This window comes from Bombina bombina, chromosome 9, assembly GCF_027579735.1.
Source record: "Bombina bombina isolate aBomBom1 chromosome 9, aBomBom1.pri, whole genome shotgun sequence".
Classification (NCBI taxonomy): Eukaryota; Metazoa; Chordata; class Amphibia; order Anura; family Bombinatoridae; genus Bombina; species Bombina bombina.
Window position 1 is genome coordinate 49,670,431 of NC_069507.1, and position 6,816 is coordinate 49,677,246.

The following is a 6,816-nucleotide window of genomic DNA, read 5'->3' on the forward strand; positions in this document are numbered from 1 at the left end:
AAAAAAGAGAAAAAAATGTTACTTCCTGCAATTAATAATAAAAAAATATTTAGGTGTTCAGAGAAAATAATATTGCAATTAGAAATGTTATTTTACAGAGTTATATGGTATATACACATTCTAAAGCTAAAAATGGGCCTGTGATGTTAAAGGGACATAAAACAAGTTGGGGTAGAGACAAAATATAATAATAATATAATATGTACTTTAATTACTTTACCTGCAAATTTATACTGCAGTGCCTCGCCATTAACCCTTTCCTTTTAGTTTCTGAATTGTAAAGCTCAAACTCCCCCCACACATTTCCTTCTATGGCTGTATCTATATCTGTTGTTATTTTGGTGGAATGCAAAAAAGAATAGGGATTATCTGCTGGAGCTGCCTAGAAGCTGTGAACTCAGTTGAAATTAAATGCGTATAAATTAAATGTGTATAAACACTGATAAGGGGGTGGAGTTAGCTGCTCCAGGCAGCTTAGCTATGTAGTTAATTTTGCTTATTTTTGAAAAATATTTTAAAATACTTGCCAGCAATTTTTAAACCCTTTTTTTAATGCAAACTATTTTAAATTAATTAGCCCTTTTAGGATATGCACAGCTCTCAACCTGTTTTATGGCACTTTAACATATATACAGTAACTCCATCCATATAGTTGGAATATTTACCCTCATGATCCATTTATCCACAGTCGTAATATGATGTATATATAATACAAAGAAACAATAGCAAATCTATAAAATAAGAAATCTTATATTTGCTTTAAAATGCTCCCCTATACATTGTTAACTTCCTCTTACCCTAAATGCACTAACCACTTAGAGCCAGTTTCATTAACTCAGTCAAAACAAGAACTATACATCCATAAGACAACTTACTTTTATTTATATTGGTCTAGCTAACATACTGAAAATATTGCAGCTTTTTATACACATTTTATATAAAGTTTAGTGTATTAAAAGCGCAATTACACTTATACTGAGTCGCTCAGGAAAAATTATATCAATACATCAATTAGACTATATTGCACAAAATAAGGAGATATAAGGTGTATTAAATATATCTAAGCTTATATATTACTCACAGCTTTTAGCAATCAGTCCTCACTTGGCAAGTGGTTAGATCAGTATAGATATTTACAGATTTTCAAATTAATCCTTAATCTAGAATGAAGATAAAGGGCTTCATTTATCAAGCAATGAAAGCTGCATTAGATCACTTGTAGTGCAGGTTTACTGATGAGAGTCTGCTTATCGCAAGTTAAGATGCCGAGGTTGTAAGACATGTTAGTTTAGGCTGATTGTAAAAGGTAATGATGAAATTACCTTCGATTTAGAGGCTGGAAGCAGTAGCGCAGAGAATAAGCTTTTTTCAGTAGTTGATAGTCCTAAAGCATTATCCGTAGGCAAGCCAAGGGTAAAAACCAGAGGTACAGTCCAGAACCAAGAAATCAAGCAGGAGGACAAATCAACAACATAGGTCAGGGTACAGTTCCACAGTTCATGAGCCAGAAAATCATTCTATAAAACAAGTATCTGCACAGGAGGATTAAACAGGTAGTGTGGTCCAGAAACTCTGTCAATGTCAATATCATCAAGACAGACCAAGAAGAGGAACATGAGCAAAAATAACCAAGCAGTGTATGGGAGCCTGAGATGGCCTTTTAACACTTCCCATTCAGGATTGGTGCCAAGAGCAAGGCCAGATGTAATTTCCTGATCAAAGGATATGAAAAGAAAGCTAACGAGTGCACAGTAACTTTAATAGAAGTCAAAACACACAAAATAGCATTCAGTGAGCCGGCCACTATTAATTCAAAGTTATTTAGCATGGCCCCTGCAGCAACAGGCCTCATTCTTCTAGCATGCCAGACCTCCTGAGGCTCTGATCAACACAGCCACTAGCATGCTGTACAGCCTGGACTTCCGACAAACAGCCTGGCTCCAAACCATACATAAGATAATTACATAGCCCCCTCCTCAAGTGCTAATTCAGAGCATGAGAAGGACCAGGACAAGAAGGATACAAAAGTTGAAAACTTTGAATAAGTCTTGAAGCATGGACATTATTGACAGATTCACATTAATTCTCTTCCAGACTATATCATTTCCCCTTGATCAAACATTGTAAACACCCATGATGTAAACAAGAGTCCAAGATTTCATCAAACTTAAATTCATCCACACCATTAACAGGAACAAGTGGAGCTGGAGAAAAATGTTGAGGAAAGAGGATGACACAACATCTCTTGAACAGAGATACTTGAAAAACTGGATGGATTCTATAATTCAAGGCAAAATCAAGCTTCACAGCCACAGGAGAAATTTGAAAAAGAACACAACTTCCTATAAAAACAAACAAACAAATATCCAGCACACACGGCACACAGAAGCAACAAAGGGTAAAAAGTAACGTTTATTTCTTCAGTTAAAGGGACAGTGTACAGCAAAAATTTTCTTATTTAAAAAGATAGATAATCCCTTTATTACCCATTCCCCGTTTTTGCATAACCAACACAGTTATAGTAATATACTTTTTACCTCTGTGATTACCTTGTATCTAAGCCTTTGCAGACAGCCTCCTTATCTAAGTGCTTTTGACAGACATGCAGTGTAGTCAATCAGTGAAGACTCCTAAATAACTTCACGTGAGTGAGCACAATGTTATCTATATGACACATGTGAACTAGCACAGTCTAACTGTGAAAAACTTTTAAAATGCTCTGAGCTAGGAGGCGGTTTTCAACTGTTTAGAAATCAGTTTGAGCCTAGCTAGGTTTAGCTTTTCAAAAATACCACCAAGGGAACAAAGCAAATTTGATGATAAAAGTAAATTGGAAAGTTGTTTAAAATTGCATGCCCTATCTGAATCATGAAAGTTTAGTTCTGACTTTACTGTCCCTTTAAGAAGTGAACATATGCATAATGTGCAGTTTTTGATGGTCAGTAGATGGTAAAAAAACCTACTTGTTTCATGCCTCAACAACGGCACTTCATAAGGGTTAATGATACCCTCTAGAGTCATAATTTTATAAACAGAAAATTAAAAAATGTGTGACCATATGAGGCTAGAAGGACAAAACAACTTCAAATTCAGCATAGATAACCACACCAAATCCCCATAAGCAAAAACAGGAACAGGAGATCAAGCAATACTTATTGCCGTTGAGCTTGAAGCAACGTTTCACAGGGCAACTGCATTTTTAGCCAAAAAAGGCAGATGCTAACTCCAATCTGGGACCAGTAAAGAAGCAGGGTGGTTCAGGAGCACTGCAAGATGAAAAGCCATAAATTTAAAAAAACCTGTGACATCTTAATAGACTGATGGATAGGATTATTGTAGGCAAAAACTTCTGTAGAAAGCAAACAAGCACAATTAACTGAAAGGTATGTGGCCTCATTCTTCTAGCACACCTAACCCTCCTGATGCTCTAAGCAGAGTGGCCCCTAGCTCGCTATAAAACCTGGGTTTCCTGACACACAGTGAGACACTGTTTTTTAAATTTATAATTTAATTGTTTTTAGTAGAACAAGTCTTTTTAAAAACATGTAAATGAGATTACCAAGGCCAGCCACTAGATTGAAAGCTTTATTTATTTTGGAAGATTGACCCATACAGCCAACCAAGTGGTGCACTCACAGACTCACACTCTAATTCTTTAGAATTGGCAAGAGAAAAAAGTGATTTCAGCTTGGTTGATGTTTTTGTTTCTTTTTATTTTTTAACCATTCCAGTTATATGAAATAGCTACTAACTGATACCTAGATTACAAGTTTTATGTTTTTGTTTTAACGCTGAAAAAAATGGCCATTTCCGCGTTAAAACAATAACGCAGCCATTACGAGTCTTGTTGGTATAGCTGTACCGCAAGCATTTTAGCCTGTAAAAAAATTACGTTTTTTTGCATGGGATTTCCATAGCGCTGCCATTACATGTTTTGTGGTGAGGCTAAAAAGCTTGCGTTACAGCTTATACCGACTCGATCCGTTCCGCAATCCGAGACCTGTAGTTATGAGTTTTACGCAAGAAAACTGTTACACAAAACTCATAACTAAAGTGTTACAAAGTACACTAACACCCATAAACTACCTATTAACCCCTAAACCGAGGCCCTCCCGCATCACAAATACTATATTAAACTTAATAACCCCTAATCTGCCGCTCCCGACATCGCCGCCACTAATAAAATTTATTAACCCCTATTCCACTGCTCCCCGACATCGCCACCACTATAATAAAGATATTAACCCCTATTCCACTGCTCCCCGACATCGCCGCCACTAAATTAAGTTATTAACCCCTAAACCTCTGGCCTTCCACATCACTGCCACTAAATAAACCTATCAACTCTAAACCGTAAGCCCCCCACATCGCCAAAAACTATTGACCCCTAAATCTAACAACCCCCTAACTTTAAATTGAAATGACAAGATCCCTATCTTAAAATAAATAAAAACTTACCTGTGAAATTAAAAAAACCTAAGTTTAAACTATAAATGAAACTAACATTACTATTATACTAAAATTAAAATAACTACAAATTAAATAAACTAAATTACACATTAAAAAAACCTAACACTACTAAAAAAAAAATATCTACAATTACAAAAAATAAAAAAATACTAAATTGCAAAAAAATAAAAAAACACTAAATAACAAATAATAACAAACACTAAATTACAAAAAATAACAAAGAAAATTATCCAAAATAAAAACACCTAATCTAAAAGCCCTATAAAAATAAAAAAGCCCCCCAAAATAAAAAAAACCCTCTAGCCTACAAAACACTACCAATAGCCCTTAAAAGGGCTTTTTGTGGGCCTTTGTCCTAAAGGTACTTTTTTTACCTGAAAAAAATACAAAGACCTCCCAACAGTAAAACCCACCACCCAATCAACCGCCCAAAATAAAAACCTAATTAACAAAAACCTAAGCTACCCATTGCCCTGAAAAGGGCATTTGTATGGGCATTGTAGTTACTGAAATCCTATTGGCTATTCAAATCAGCCAATAAGATGAGAGCTGCTAAAATTCTATTGGCTTTTCAAATCAGCCAATAGAATTTAAGTAGCTCTCATCCTATTGGCTGATTTGAACAGCCAATAGGATTTCAGTAGCTCTCATACTATTGGCTGATTTGAATTTCAAAAATCAAATTAGCCAATAGGAATGCAAGGGACACCATTTTGAAAAGGCTCCCTTGCATTGAAGATTCAGTATATGGTGGCTATCATATTAAGAGGATGCTCTGCGCTGGATTTTTTTTCAAGGATGAACCCACTCCGAGCCAGAGGTCAATGTGCGGACGGACATAATCCACTATAGCGATCATATCCGCTGCACATCGATAAATGCTGACAGCATACGATGTCTGCATTTATCATTGCACAAGTATTTCTAGTGAAATGCTTGTGCAATGCTGCCCCCTGCACATTCGCGGCCAATTAGCCGCTAGCAGGGGTGTCAATCAACCCAATCGTATGCGATTAGGCGGATTGCTATCCGCCGCTTCAGAAGTGGCGGATGAGTTAAGGAGCACCGGTCTTAACACCGCTGCTTCTTAACTTATGTTTCCGGCGAGCCTGAAGGCTAGTGCGGAAAGAGGTGCATACAGCACCATACAGGCCTTGATAAATCAGCCCCTAGGTGTTAAATCATTGTCTTTTTATTATGCACTTAATTATGCAATTCAACTGCATTGAGTGGTCCTTTAAAAAAGGTATATACACATCTTTAATTTTGTAGCACAACAGGTTTAGTCATACACGACACATATCAAAATCACTGCACATTTTTAAAAGGAATTAATAAACATACAGGTCCTTCTACCTGTTATGTAATTGCTAAATTCACAACATTAAATTTTGTTTGTCTTGTTTATCACTTTTGTATTTTATTCCTAAATAAAAATATAAAAAAAAAAAAAAAAGATTTGTTTGTGACTAATGTACATCTTTGGTTATGGATTTTAAAATTAGGAGATTAACGATACAGATAATGATTTTGTGTTGTTTTCAGGAGGTAAATATTTTGGGCTTCAATGGTAGTAAAGGCAGAAGCATTTTAGGATTGTGATCAGTGGAAAGCATACTGACAATATTGACCACAGGTCAGAAACTCTTAGCTATAGAAAACAAGTGGAAGATTGTGATCAAAGTTACAAGAATAGAACAGGAAAACATAAGAAACACTTGAATAAACAGATTTTTTTCCTCTGGTTATTCAAGATAGTTTCTGCAGAGGCCAATGGATAAGAAAAAGGATGGTTAATTGATTCAAGACTATAGAGGATGACTGCCTAATTCATTTGAATACAGTTTTTTTTTATACTTAAAGGGCCACTGTAAGTAAATATTTTCTATGCCTGTTACTAACTAACTACCCCAAATACGCTTTTTATCAATAGCATTTCATTAACATATCTCTACCGTATATCAGAAATCTTGTCTGCAAATTTAATTGTTTTCCAAACCCACTCCGTGGGTATCCTTTGCTCTGTACCAATCCGTTTACAATACCTAGGTTTCAAAATGGCACTTTAAACACAAAGTTATTGTTTTAAGTATTTTGAACATGCAGTGCTGAAAATAGTGGGCAGGATAACGTGACATCATCGGCAAATAAAAGATATAACTTTTAGAACGTTATGAAACTTCGTTTTGGAGAAAATATAGGTCAGTAGGTTTTAATTAATGTTTATTAACTTTAATATGTTAGTTGTTTAGCTTAAAAATTATAACAGAAAGTAATCCTTTAAAGGGACATAAAACAAGTTGGGGTAGAAACAAAATATAATAATATGTACTTTAATTACGTTAC